Here is a 15101-nt window from a genome sequence, read left to right as displayed (position 1 = left end):
AACAGCCTGTTTTAAAGATTATTTTTGTATTTTTATTTTTAAGATAATTTAGGGGAAGATGGCACAAGAGGGGAGAAGAAATGCCACTTTATTTAAATTTTTATAATTGATCAAAGTCGATCAATAGTTAAATAATATTGTACAGAAACTTATGACATATTGAAATTGTTATTTAAGATATAATTTTTTTCATTTCATAAAAATTGAATTACAATAAGAAAATTTATAAAATTATTAAAAAAATACTAAAGTAAAGTAAACTATTCCGATGATTAAAATTCAAATAATAGAACACACACACAGCAAGCTAAAACAGATATTTTATAAATTATCTTCAGTAAATACTTTTCTGAACAAAATAAATTTTATTATAACAGGATCGCTTATATAAATACATTAAGATCATAGATAGAAATTTATTTTAAAAATATAAGGAAATTTTATTCTTTGAGCAAATGTTATATTTACAATAATAACTCCTACTGTCGATATTAGAGAGATACAAATGATAGTCAATAACTTAATGATCATTTTGGAATGTATGCATAATATTCAATATCATGTAAGTGTTTTGTGTAGAGTAATTTAATATATTGTGCTTGGCGTTCGTTTTTGCACACCGTATACCGTTTGTTACCTTGAAACGTTTACTTTCGCGCGGAAAACATTGTTTTCATTCGCACAGTAAGATTTGATATACAGCGGCACGTTGTCTAGTTATCGTATCATTCTCCCTTGAGACAAGTAATACACAATTGCGACAGATATTACAAGTATGTTAGATGCAATCATTCGTTAATGATGAGAGGCTATCAGCTGATGCCATTAATTCTCGCGATTAATAATAGTATCAAACTACAGTAATTATATACAATCGTATCGAGAGACAGATCAAACGCTCATCAATAATATGCACATTTCGTTAGATTAGAGAGGAGTGAAAGTCGCTTTGCGTCAAAACCGATGTACATGTTTCATTTCACAAACACATACATCGATTATCTTTTTATTACCATTTCTTCTATCATTCAAGTTATGAAGGTAATTTTTGCCTTTCAACAAACGACACAGATGACAAGGTGTGACACAGTACATCTTTGTTCGCCAATAGTTAAATAAGGATGAGATGATTACTGTATTGTGTTGCTTGTTGGAAGGTACACTTTATTATCTTTTCGGCGGGAGGAGGGATGATGGTGGAATAGACCTTGCCTCACGTAGAAAGTTATACTTTTCTAGTCGATCCACCTTAAACCTCTCACCTGCCTAGGGTCATTCAACTTTTGATACAAAGCCGGGAAATAATTAGCAACTTTGATTGTTAATAACTTTTTAACGAAGAACGAGCGACGACTAAAATTTGTTGGAGATTACTCAGAGTCATGACCCACATATTGACCCATTGACAACATATGTCAAGTTCAAGATCATTGAGGAAGGATCCCCTGATCTGGAGATTTACCTATTATTTTTTGAAATATTAATTACTTTGAACTGTGCTTTAATTTGGATCGTGCATTTATATATTACAAATCAGCATATGTATAAATGTATGAGTATATAACCTAATAATGTAAATTATCTGAATATTATACGATTACTTAATTTGTTGCGAAATTGTTTACAGTTATTTTATATGAACACAGTTAGATTACTTTTTGAAATATTAATTCCTTGAAGCTGAGTTCTAATTTGGATTATATATTTATATGTTACAGGTCAACACACTTGTGACATTGTTGTGCATTGTATCGGTGAGTAACAGTTAAATCTTTAAGTGTGCTATTCTTATGAATCTGAAATTTTGTATGACATCGTTTGAAAGATGGTTGTATACGATGGTATTGCCAACTTGCATCAGCAACTGTCTTCAAACACGAGTACCTACTTATTGATTTACCCTCGTACATATTATACGATTGCAGGAGATTTTAAATAATTGGAGAGAGTAACATAATAAATCTAAAACGAAAGATAAACAGGGAAAATAAAGAATATATATATATACACGTGTACATACACACACGCGCACACACATGTACATATATACATTTTCCCATATTATATACATATATATTTCAGCATTACATTTTTATATAAAATTATTTCTCTTTTAATACTTTTTTTTAATACCTTATATGGCCTTTGACACTCAAGCACGCCCTCAGGGACCAACCCCCTCAGGCACATGTCTAAAGTGTCTATTATGCTGAGCCACCGCCGCTTGTCCGGGAGATACAGTGCCTTTGAAGTACCCGGGCAAACCGGTACAGCGGCTTTAAGGCTTAAGACTTTGGGCAAGATAAGTCAGAAGTTCGACTTGCGCGCGCGGTGCATGTCCGGAAGTGCTTCGTTAAAAGTTATAGCTAACGACGCGACATTGCGACTTAACTGTCGAAATATATGTAATTAACTGGGTTAAGGGAGAATTAACAAGAAGACATTAAGAAACGGAAATGAAATTATGAGTGATATGTTGTTATGATCCAGTTAATTGAATTGAAGGTAAATTGAAAAGAAAGAAATTGAGAATATAACGTTGAGAACTTATAAAAAAAAAGTTGTCACGCTTTATGATATTATTCTTATCGTATTATACCTATGTATTTTTAATGAAAGTATTCGCTGATTGACTAAACAATCAAGAGCCTATTTTTAATCGTAAATGAGAGACTCAAACTATTTCAGAAATACTTCAAATTAAAACATTATCCACTTTTATATTAGATGCTCTCAGCAATGTAAATCTGAGATGCGAGCCAGCAGATGGTGAGCTTGATCACGTGATCTTCGAGCAAACCGAGTGTCGAAAATTAATTTTGAACAATACAGAGCTGCTGTCATAATGTCAATTAAGGTTATGGTAAATGTTAAGAAGATCCCGGCCGCCTTAAATTTTAACAAAAATGCACTCAATCGATATGTTTTCACGTAAAAATAAAGTCTTGACAAGAAAAAAAAGCGTTGCTCTGCCCTGTGAACTGAGATATTAATGAATTAAAGTCGACAACTATTCAGATTAGAAAATCTGTCACAGTAATGAAGTATTGTTTTTAAAACATGAACTTACTGTTCTAGCAAAGTATTTGTTTTTAATGCAGAAATTTGTGTTTTTGAACCATTGCTGTGACGTTTTTCCTAACTTGAATAACCATTGACTTTAACGTTTAATATTTCGATTCACAGGGTAAAGATTAGGGAGCTCGATTAGTTTTAGAAATATTAATACCGAACGCAGATGAGATGACATGTAGTAGAAAGATACAAGTTATCGAACGATTTTCGAGGTGCAAATGGATGCCTCCAAATTGCATTGCCGAACGCACCTATTAATGTAAAAAAGTAATCTGCATATATCTTTTCATTGAAAATTCTAATCTTACGTATATCTACCTATATATTATATATATATCTTCTTATCGAAAAGATTACAGATTATTACATTACAGATAATTTGTTTGCGTTTGTATAAAAATAAGTAATTCTGTTTTAATTTGAGATATTCTTGAAATGGCTTGAATTTCTTATTTAAAATTAAAAATAGTAAACATTCGGTCAGTTCGATACAGTAGATATCGCGGAAACTTGCGCATTGGTTGCAAGATTATCGGATTTTACGGGAGGCACCATGGGGAATAACGGGAACAAACGCACGCGAAATGCGGTAATTAGCGTTCTGGATTTGTGTACGGAAATCTAACAGAATTACGGTGTATCGAGGATTGAAATTGCGTGTCACGTGGATTCGCTAATTTACGGGTACGCTAAAGATCGTTTGCAACGGAGCCGGCCCGTGTCCGCCGTTAAATTTTCTCGTCACGTCTGTTTTCCTTCCACCATACTCGCTTGAAAATCGCCGTAATTTCATTCGCGGGATAATACCAGGACCGTACATGACTATTACATTGTATTACCCGGTTATCACATCTATCTTATCGATGATTAAATAAACGTGCATTTTAAACAAAATGAATCCTCTAACATGGAAAGAATGGTTTTGCTGAATATCTAAAAAATTTAGCTTGATATATAAATAATTTTGTTGAATCATCAAAATTAATTATGTATATTATAGAACGCTTAAGCAACAATGCTGCAAAAAACATTGTTAACATTTTAGCAATTATTTTGTAGTATACAGTGAGTATACAAAAAATACTCGTACAGAGAAAATATTTTTTTAAAGAAACCTTATTTTTAAAAAGTAATCATTATCCAGCAAAAAATGAATCCTCGAATTGATCTTAAACTGATATCGTTACGATTATTTCAACTGCAATTTGACATCAATTCGACATCTAATTGATGGTCATTTTTTGCTGAGTAATCAACAATTTATTCATAAAGAATAAAATCAACTCTATGTTTCTCAAAAAGATGTATATCAATTACAGAAAATATATTATGTTAAAAATAAGCAAAAATTAAAAATAGTACGTATTGTTTGGACGCTCAAAAAGTAAAAGTTCGTACAGCCAAGAAATTTAGCTCCTAATTCATAAAATTACTAATTAATGTTTATTTGATAAATTACACATTATTATTATGCTATTTTGTTAACTTATTACCTATACGAATTATTGGTATACTTCCAGAAATTACACCAGACGAAAAAGTTATAATTTACACATAATACCAAGTAAATGTTTTATGCGAATTAAATTATTTGTATTGTCTCGCGATAAAATTTATGTTTTATTGTAATTATAATTATCATGTTATATTTAATTTAATCCATCGGTTTTTGATTACGCGCGATATTTACGGGACCTAATTTCCCACTCTGTGTAATTCATATGGCGTGAGTTATTATTGCCGTTGTTATACATACATCCGCTGACGTATACGCTTATTCAAGTAGCATTGTTGAGCGTATCCATTTCCTCCCAGAATTTCCCTCTAGCCCTGTTATGTAGTATATCGCAGTTTAACACGAAATCAAGCGGTTTACCATAAACGGTGTTTATTATCATCCTTAATTGCGAGTGCGCTTCTTGTGTAATAAACTAAAACCGGCCATCTGAAAATCGAGATCTTTAGATTGCTTTTAAGAGAGCACCCGGCTTCATTCATAATTGATTGCGCGGCAACTGAAATTCATCCACAAATGCTCTTCGGCAACTGAGATTCATTTCAATCGGCTACTTAAAGTTAACTGCGTGGAAGGGTATTGTCTCTCTTTTAAGAGACCCTCGCGTCTTATCTTAAAACCATGCTTCAATTGAATTCTCTTTCACGAGGCATAAAATATATTTTGCAATAAAGAGAAGGATTTTATCGTGCAATTTTATAGCTATAAAGCATGAGAGAAAATTTGTGTTACATAGATACGTCAAAATTATTATTTGTGAAATTCAAGAAAATAATATTTATTACTGAATTTATTATCGGTATGATAAACAATTAAATTTTTAACAACTGTAATAATTTTTAATCATTTTTAACGAATTAAGAAAAATACGCCTAGATCGGAACTATTGCTTCGATATTTTATTTATTGCGTGCGTGTGTCACGCTCTAATCTTTTATTCGTAGTAGAAAACCCGACACGTTTCCGGAATGTCAGATCGGTACGATTCTTGCATTCGCTTTGACGTATTGGCAAGGCACGTGTCGGAAACCGTAGAAACTTTTGATTAGGTAATCTTAAGGTCGCCCTCAGGGCTTCCCTCTCATCGTCCTAAAATAATAACGGCCACGGCGCCCGCAGCCATCGTACTTCCAGCCGTGCGATTACGCGTCGAAACTTAACGTGACGCCTGCTTGTGCTCGAAAACGGAGATGGTGCTCTCGAAATTCTCATCGCGGTACCGCTTCTGTTGCAATCCTGCGGGTATTATAAATAAAAGGAATAAAGGGAACCGACAGAAATCCCTTGTATGATAATTACAGGTCAACGCTTAACATTCTGAATTTAATTTAACATTGAATTATACTGTCGTTTAATAGAAATGTGTAACTGTCTGCTCTCTCTCTCTCTCTCTCTCTCTCTCTCTCTCTCTCTCTCTCTCTCTCTCTCTCTCTCTCTCTCTCTCTCTCTCTCTCTCTCTCTCTCTCTCTCTCTCTCTCTCTCTCTCTCTCTCTCTCTCTCTCTCTCTCTCTCTCTCTCTCTCTCTAAAACTATATTTCTCCTTTATTTAAAGGAGAATTTATTATTAAAGAAATTTTTCCTTTGATAATAAATTCTACAAACAAATTTTTGGCACACCCATGGAGTCACCATTATCTCCCCCATAATAGCTAAAATAGACTTGGAATCTTTCGCCATTGAAAAAACTCTCTATACAACCATTGTTTTATTTTTGATACGTGGATGACGTCTTATTGGCAGCCCGATCTGACACTTTGAATGATATTTTAAACTTAATTCTTTTAATATAATTTATTCTGTATAATAATCTAATAAATTACAATTTACCATGGAAATCGATGAATATGGCAGAATCGATTTTTTGGATACTACTATTGTTGTCGACGAGAGAGATCACAGAATTATTTCCAATAGTTTTCATAAACCGACGTTCTCAAGCAGATTTCTTAATTTTCATTTTCACCATCCATTATGTCACAAAAGAGATATTATTACAAGGGTAGTAGATAGAATTATTTCGTTACCTCATTCTCGCTTCAAACAGGCTAATTTTAATGATATGATTCTCACATTAAAAAAAAAATGGATATCCTGTCAGATTTTATTTCCTCTACTATAATATCATAAAAGACTTAATCATTATTTCCATAATAATAATAATACAGGTGAGGCCTAAGTTAATATAAAAGATAATGCTAAAAATAAATTCTTCACTATATTTTATGTAAGATCTATTTCTGAAAGTTTCATGTCTATTACTCGTAAATTAAATTGTAAATTGGCTTACAGAATTCTTAATACATTAAAAAAATGTTATTAAAAGAGGTAAAGATCAACTTGAAGTATTATCACATCAAGACGTAGTCTATAAAATCCAATATGAGAATTGTGAGGCTAGCTAGTGTATGTTCAATATTATTTATATTATATTATTATATTATATCATATTTGTTCATTTATGACTCGTGGCTCTTATCAGAAATATACTCGTATATATTTATTTTAATAATTTTTATTTTAATAATTTGAGCCATTTATTAATATCGATAATAATTAATGTTGAAACGGCCACCTTTCTTTGATCCAATTTTAATTTACTAACCAAACTTTAGAAACGCTTTTAAAATGGATCACAAAAAATCCATGAAGTTTAAACTTGACTACAGTTTGCAAGCTATTCTTCTTTGCTAATTACAATTGCAAAAAGTTAGTTGTATAATGTCAAAATGAATCTTAACCTACAAACTCTTCAGATTTAAACTCGATGGATTTTTCTGTGTAAACCATTTTGGGGGTTTAGGTCTGCGATGAAAAAAAATATTTTTATCGATTGGTAAATTAAAATCGTTCTATTGATTGGGGGAATTTATTTGTGGAAAGATAAGGAAACATTATTGTTGTGATATTAAAAGCTAACATGAATGTTAATTATTCTTTTTGGTATTTAATAGAATATAACTAACGCTTCTTCAGAATATCTTTTTTTTTAAATTACGTTACTAATGATTCGATAATTACACAACTTTGCAATCAAATTTTTTTATCGTTCTCTGTACATGGTTTTTTAAGATGTACATATGTTATTATTAGATAATGATAATTGTTTAGCGTGCATTTCGATAATTATACTACAGAATTACTCTGCTCTTTAGCATTTGTATGCCGAATTAAATGCTATTCAACGCACGTGGAACGCGACGAAACGCTCAAATTAGTATTAATCACAAACTCCTATTCGCCAAAATGTTAATTAGGATTAATTAATGTTATTTGATGAATTATCGGTCGCGATTGTATTGGTCGTAATAGTTGTTAATGCCGAACTATAGCAATAGGAAATTATACGAAAGGGCATGCATACAGCTCAAGAAATGTCAAATGAGAGGTTTAATTGTGAATTATTTAAAGAAGAGTTTATCCTAATTTTCAAAGTATTATATTTATATAATTAAATTTTATCAAAAAAAGAGGAGAGACAGAATTTTTTTTCTTTCATCGACAATTATATTCAGATAATTCGTACTAATAACATTTCTGTTCAGGTTAATAGGTTAATAGAGAGCTTCGCTTCGAGAGTGCCACTTAGCTTACGCCTGCCGTTTATTAAGGCATAATAGAAAAATTGTCTTTTTTTCTCTCGCCAGCTTTCGTAATATCGAGCAGGCGTGGGCTATCTTTATCGCCACGACCGACCGGCTGTGATATTCATATTACGAAGCGTAAAATTAAAATATGAGCTAATGAACGTACTGCGATATTTGGAATACTTGTAATTGCTATTTCAAAAATATGATTTTCTTATTGTTTAAAAATGAGGAATTTTTCTTTATTTACAATAATGTGCCGTATTTTAATCATGTCTGTGTACGTTTCTTAAAAATTTGCAACAATGTAAATTTTTAATTATATGTAACAATATAACACATCCATAAAGCTGTAAGTGAGCATTAATGCGAGGGGCATAAATGTTGTGGTTTAACCCTTTAACGATACAATGCATGCAGTATACACGCGGTTGTTGTTCGCAATATCACGAATGTAGCTGGTTAAGAGCTTTTACCACGTATTATAAGCTCGCTGGCCTTCCGCTTCTATAAAGGCGTTGCTTTTATTAAGTAATTATAATTTTGGATATGGAAAACTTAATGCGTTGATCGCATATTCACATATATCATTGTATATTTGATCTAATATTATACATTAGAAAGAAAAATTATTATTTTATTTATTTTGTGATAATATAATTTAATAATTATATTAATTTTATTGGTGCAGTTTATTTCCAAAATGTGGTAAGCGGTATATCGTACAGTAATACAGAATATCAGCATCATATAATACAAGTATCTTTAGAATTTATCTTTTTTATATATTTACGTATATTGTCTAGTCGACAATGATTTTGTTAAATTAGTAATTTTAATTGAATCTCATGTATGTTTTATGCTGATTCTAAAAATGAGATTAAAATTTATCTTAAAAGCTCCAATTTTTTTGTAACGATATATTTTAATTTTTTTAAAGAATTAAACTTTTTGCTAACAATATTTATCGTATGAGATTTATTTCTAAAAAAAAAAAACTGTTTTTCTCATAAATTTGACAAACGGATTTGAAATCAATGCAAAATAATATTACAAGAAGTATTCTATTAGATCAGTTTAACATAAAAAATGACATTTTGTTGGTCAATGGTCAAATCATTGGAAAATATTAATTTATACAATTTTTATAAGTACATGTTACTCAAAACTCTTGTTCCCTTTATGAATTTGATAAATAAATTTAAAATGTGTGTGAGAAAAATTACAAAAGATCCTATTGTATCAATTAACATAAGAAAAAATGAAAATTGTCAACAAGTGTAATAAGGAAAAATAATGATGAAGAAAAGTAACGATGTCGTGACAAATTTGATGAAATTGTCTGCTATTGAGTTCATTTGTAGTCAGATACAGAATCGAGCGTGATATATCGGAGATCAAGCGAGGTTCAAGATTGGGAGCCAGGATAGCAACACGGTAGTACGCTATGTTGGCGGCGAATGGTCCTTGCCATAATTTAGCCGGCGAGGTTTAATAAGGCATGCTATAGCTCAAGCCTGCTCCGTGTGAAGTGTCAATATGTCCGGGCCGCTGAGTGATATACTTCCGGTCTTCTTCGCGAAATTGAAGAGTCTCCTAGGGATCGCCTAGGCAAGCTGGAGTCGAGTCTCGCCTCGCCTCGTCTCGCCTTCAAATTGTCACCTATCACCTTTCAAAGTAGGGACTAGGCTTCGCTTGCGCTCCCTGTTCGCCTTCGTCTCGTCGATCCGCACCAGGGATACGGACAACGCGATCGGACTAACGACTTTGAAACTCCATTAGTTCTCCCGGACTGGCGCCGTACATGTCCCCGTAATCGTCTTACGGCTACGTTAATTGTCCCCACGACCGATCAAATATTTTATTTTAATTGATATCAGTAGATAAGTCGATTTACGAAGTGCTCTTTAAACTGACATTTTTTTACTTTATTTGATCTGTTGACTTGGAAAAATAATGAAAATATTACCAAAAGTTGTTCTTTAATTTCTAATTAAAGATTATTTCTAGTTTTTGAACGATCATTTCTTGTATATTATTTCTTTTAAGGATTTCGGTTTTTAAAGAAATAGTTATTTTTTTAAGTTTTCGACTCTTTTACTCCTGTTTATTTATTCCTGTTGATTTAAAAAAATGATGTAAAAGTATTGCAAATGTTGTAAAATTTTTAATTAAATATTATGTTCATATGTTATATATGTATTTCTTTTATCAGGCTTTTAAAAAAATATTTATTATATTTTTCTAAAACACAAGTATCCGTTGATTTGAAAAAATAACGTTGCAAAAAAGTTGTTCTTTAATCTACATATATAATTAAAGATTGTTTTTAGTTTTTGAAAGATTACTTTCTTGTATATTATTACCCCTCTTTTATTATAGACTTTCAAAGATACAATAATCATTTTTCTAACGCATAAATATTAAAAAATGATATTGAAGAAAATATTTTGAAAGTTGTAGCTCATTTTTTAATTAAAAATTATATCTATGTTCTTGAAAAATTATTTTCATTTTTGTTACTTCCTTTATTAGTCTTCCTAAAAATTATTTTTCTAAACCATAATTTTTTCAAAGCTCGCATATGCATTTTTTTGTTATAATCGTACTTTTTTTTGATAGATTAAGATATTGAACTAATTAATTATCACTTTAATTATAATCTAGATAAATTCTCTGGCATAAGAAAGATTATTTCAGTTTAAAGCGGGATGTTCTCTAAGAAAATATGATTTGCTTAATACACGTGCAAGCATTTCAACGTTTTTATTAGGTCTTATGTGGAACATTCTTTTTTGAGACTAAAAATAAACCCTTTACTTAAGATAGCGGAAGTTCAGTGGACCATCATGTTGGCGAACTTGTCAGGGTATAAATCTTGTATTAACCAAGGCATAAATAGATGGAAGGCGCGGAGTGTTCCGAGTTAGCATTTGCCAGCTATATGGCCTCATGATAAAAACAATGACCCGGCTAATGCGCATAGCGTAATAGTGTAGTACGAGGCGCGAAACAAAGGGCGGCTTGTCAGCGGCTAGTTTGAAATTCAACCGCATCGCATGCACGGACTTGGGAATATGAGAATGGCGCGTAAGCCGCCTGTGAAACCGCAGCGGCCGAGGTACAAAAGCAAGGAAGACCCGCGAGATCTTATGTTTTCCGGAAAACAGAGAAGATGGTGAAACGATTTAAGCTCTGTCTGCGAAAGGAGCATTAATCTCCCTTGTCCAGCGTCGCCCAATACGATGTGAATTTTAGATTCCACCAGTTACTTTGTAAATTGATATTGTTTTCTCGTGATTCGAATTCATTTTCATTGAACTTTCTAATGTCCGTCTCTACCAATGAAGATTAATTTCGGTTCAACTTTTATAAATATTGATTCAAGATTTTAATTAGTCTTCACTTATTTCTAGTTCTAAGAATTAGAGTAAAATATAATAAAAATCTCTTTTACAATTTTTAGTTAAGTTAATCGATTATTAAATCAGCCATCATGCGATTATCAATGTAAAATTAAACGTAGTTTGTTTTAGAAGAGGAATAGAGAGAGAGAGAGAGAGAGAGAGAGAGAGAGAGAGAGAGAGGAGAAGTTCTGATACATTGAACTGCTGTTGGCACTTCTGCGAGTTAATCGTTAATTAACTTAATCAGAGGGTGATGAAGGAGCTCTAACCGAGTTAGGTTTAACCGAGATTACGGTTCTATATTAGTGGAAACATAAAGAAAGTAAACTTATATGGGAAGAGTGATTTTCCTAGAATACCTAAAAATTTAGATACAGATCTAAAAATAATTTTAATGAATCAAAATAATTACATAAGACATTTAAGTTGCAGGCATTGAGAGAATGTAGGCATTAGGAGGTTGCTTGTGGTGCGTCGGACTAGTGCCATATTAAGATTAGAAGCTAACCTAAGCTATTGCTTGGGAGCGACAAGTTTAGGGGGGCGGTATTTTTTTGAAATAAAATTTTGAAGCTAACCAATTTTTTTGGTCAAATGTAAACTTGCAATAAAGGTAAGATTCTTCAATTTCTATAAAATGGCCTTTTTTGTTCCTTATGTCGACATGATTGTTAGACAGTTGAATGGAGGTGGCAATTTCACTTTTCTCTTTCTGTAAATAATTAGTAGGTGAACTGACTTTAGATCAGATCTCGTTCGTGGTGATCTGACTTATCTAATGAAACATAATTTTCTCTCTAAGGGAGAAGAAACAATTGAAAGTGAATCGGTAAACGGTATTGGAATCGCGAAAATACTTGAGGTCGTTTACGATCTCGAGTAGCACAATTCATTGGTGATACATTGGTTAAACTTTGGCATACAATGGGAATACATTCGGCCAACGTTGTGCCGATGAATTGTGCTACTAGGGATGTAAACAGTAATTAGTGGTTAGACCTTTCTTGGATCATCAAGCCTTGCACAAGGTTCTCTTAATGTAAACGTATTAATGTTTGAAATATCTATTGTAAAATAATAGTAATAATAATATATAAATCGAAATCTTTGAAACTTTTTTAAAGAGACGAAGTTTAAAGCTATTTCACGATTAATTTTGTAACGACCTTTCAATAAATTACCAATAAAAATATAAAGCAACGATGTAGCTCCACTATAAAATGAATTAATCTATGCAATTGAAACTTGCGCGGTTGATAAAAGTAATTCTATTGATATACGTGTATCTTTTACAAGCGGTTATAATCATGACAACTAAATTTATTGCTTGTAACGGTACGATTATCGCGTCATAAAGGCGTACAAAGGAGTCCGATACTTCTGACAGCTCCATGCGTGAGCTAAATCGCAACTGCGTATGCAAGTCCATATGGAACCCATCTGTTCTCATCAAGCAGTATATCTGCATTTGTGTTCGCTCAAAACACCGGCTGACCAAGCGGGCTAGCCGAGCGGCTGGCCGGTCGGCCAGCTCTGAATCATCGATAACTCGCGTTTCTCTTCGCAGCGAAGCCGCCACGCCGCGTGCTGTTTCTCTCTCCGTAAGCTGCACAGCCGCAGCTTCTGTCTGGCGCCGTTCTTCTGTCGGTGACGGCTTATGCAATGTCGGAAACTGATCAAATTCATTGGGGCGTATAATGTTTCGTTAGGTCGAGTAAGTTCGTTTACTTTGGCCTATATCTATCCGCGCTAGTGCCGGCTCGTATCGATTAGTTCGCTTTACTTGCATTGCGCAGATGATCTTTGTCACTCTCCTTTATCTCACGTTATTCTAAGGTTTTTATTATCAGACTGCAATTTCGATTTAATCGTTAAATTAAATCGTTCAATTAAAATCTGCGTTCTCTCTCTCTCTTTCATCCCGGCTTCGAAACGCCAACTTGTGATATTCTTCGCAATCTTATTTTTCACAAGATATAGATTTATCATTGCTTTAATATATGTCTTTCAACATATTATTAAGATCCAATAAGATGCTATAAGCATCTAAAATTGTTAGATTGCTTGTCAATTTAACTAAAGTGATATTACCGCGGTAGTCGTTTAGAGTTGCGTTGTAAGTCCGAAAAAATTTTCGGCACGCGATTGAGTGAACTATATACGCGGTATATAAATTCACACATTATACTAATTGTAAGCATTGTAATCTAACTTTGACCGTTAATGGCTTTGCTTCGTGCTTCCTTTCTTCTTATTATTATATTTTACTATTTTAACAAAATTATTCAATGAAAATTAGCCATTTGTGTATTGAATAACTCTTTTTTTTTTGTTTCCATTACTCTAACTTTTTTCTTACAAGGGAACTTTCCCAATTGTCACTCAGATTTTAGGATGAAACTCTGATTTTAATTTTATCTTTACCAATAAAGTATCCATGCTTAAGAGAAAGTCTTTGATCTTAATCGTTTTAGAAATATATTGTGGTGGAGAGGAGTAATCCCTTCATGCACAAATCTGTTATATTTTCGTTACTATAATAATAAACTGATAAAATTTGACACATTAAGATATCATGAAGGACGTTTTGCAATCATAGCCGCACGCAATCAAAGTTATTGTTCTTTTATACGTTTGTCTTCAAGCAGGAATGTTATATTAGGAAAACGAGCACACATGGATTGATTCTATTTATTTATTTATATATAACTAACAAAAAATAATTATTTTATAGAAAAAATGGATTTTTTAAATGTAATAAAAATTTTGGATTTTGCATATGAAGGAGTCACACTCCTCTCCATCACAATATCTCTAAAACAGTTAAGATAAGGCGATTTTTCCCCGAATAGATTCCAGCATGGATATTTTATTGATAAAAACGAAAACAAAACCGGAGTTTCATCTTGAAATCTAAGTGACACTTGAGGAAGTTTCCTTGTTAGTGTAGATATATAATTATTTTAGTGGTCCAATCAAAATTATATTTAGATCTGTGTATCTATAGTTAAATTTTTAGATACCTCAACGAATCGTTTTTTTTTTCTCGGAAAAATTATATATATTATTTTTTTAGGAAACTTGCCATATGTTTTTTATTTTGATGTATTATTAATATTTAAAATATCAAGGCTTCTAAAATATATAGCGAGAATGACATTCTTTATTCGTACTAAATTTCATGAGATAGAATTACGAGTTATATAATTCACCTGTTAAATTTTGCGAATGACGTTACTATCACTTCCTAGAATAGTACGGAATTTCACTTTTTTTCAAGAATGTTTAATAAGAAGCTATGGCTCCGAGAAAGGAAACGCCAACTCCGAGATGTTCTCGCACGCGATGTCTCACAAGAGTTGCCTGGTAGGTTCTTTAGCAGAGCTTTCTGGGTTTAATACGATCCTGCAGGAACCTCTCTCTAGAGACTTTCATTAGGGAGATTTACAGGAGGCTGTGAAGAATCCTATTGGGCTCTCTCTCTCTCTCTCTCTCTCTCTCTCTCTCTCTCTCTCTCTC

General features: G+C 32.4%; 1 long non-coding RNA gene across 1 annotated transcript in view; it reads left to right on the top strand.

Moving 5' to 3' along the window:
• Nucleotides 1-15101, top strand: part of LOC108780503 (uncharacterized) — a 133382-nt gene that overhangs the window by 88959 nt on the left and 29322 nt on the right. Inside the window, exon 3 of the long non-coding RNA XR_001940902.1 lies at nt 1719-1754. This is a non-coding gene — a long non-coding RNA (uncharacterized LOC108780503). The remainder of the gene's footprint in view (nt 1-1718; nt 1755-15101) is intronic.

This window comes from Cyphomyrmex costatus, unplaced genomic scaffold, assembly GCF_001594065.2.
Source record: "Cyphomyrmex costatus isolate MS0001 unplaced genomic scaffold, Ccosl1.0 scaffold70, whole genome shotgun sequence".
NCBI classification, from domain to species: Eukaryota; Metazoa; Arthropoda; class Insecta; order Hymenoptera; family Formicidae; genus Cyphomyrmex; species Cyphomyrmex costatus.
This window is presented reverse-complemented; position numbering and strand designations above follow the sequence as displayed.